This window comes from Pteropus vampyrus, unplaced genomic scaffold, assembly GCF_000151845.1.
Source record: "Pteropus vampyrus isolate Shadow unplaced genomic scaffold, Pvam_2.0 Scaffold300, whole genome shotgun sequence".
In the NCBI taxonomy this organism is placed as follows: Eukaryota; Metazoa; Chordata; class Mammalia; order Chiroptera; family Pteropodidae; genus Pteropus; species Pteropus vampyrus.
This window is the reverse complement of record NW_011889081.1, coordinates 469,307-469,682: the sequence shown is the minus strand read 5'-3', so window position 1 is coordinate 469,682 and position 376 is coordinate 469,307.

The window sequence follows — 376 nt, the reverse complement described above, 5'->3', positions numbered from 1 at the left end:
GGGCCGACCCCACTATGTGAGATTTGCCCTAGCAGGTTTGTATACTTGTTGAGACCACCCTTTGTACCACTTATGGGGCTAGCCAGGAGTTGCTCTGTTGTGGTGTAGTGACAGCCTCCATGTGCGTTGGTTTTGTGGCCCCTTGGGAGGGGCTCCCCAGTAGACCAAGTTCAGCTGCTGCCTTTGATTGCTCGAGGCTACCTGGTGAGAGCTACAAAGCGATCTGAAGATGGTTGTTACCTATGCTGGATCTATAGGTAAGTGGAAGAGACAATGTTGTAAGCTGTGGTCCGGTTACCCCCAGTACCAGGCCTAGGGTAATTTAGCAGAAGGACCAGTGTGCCTCAAGGCTTGAGGCTGCCTGTCAGTTGTCTGT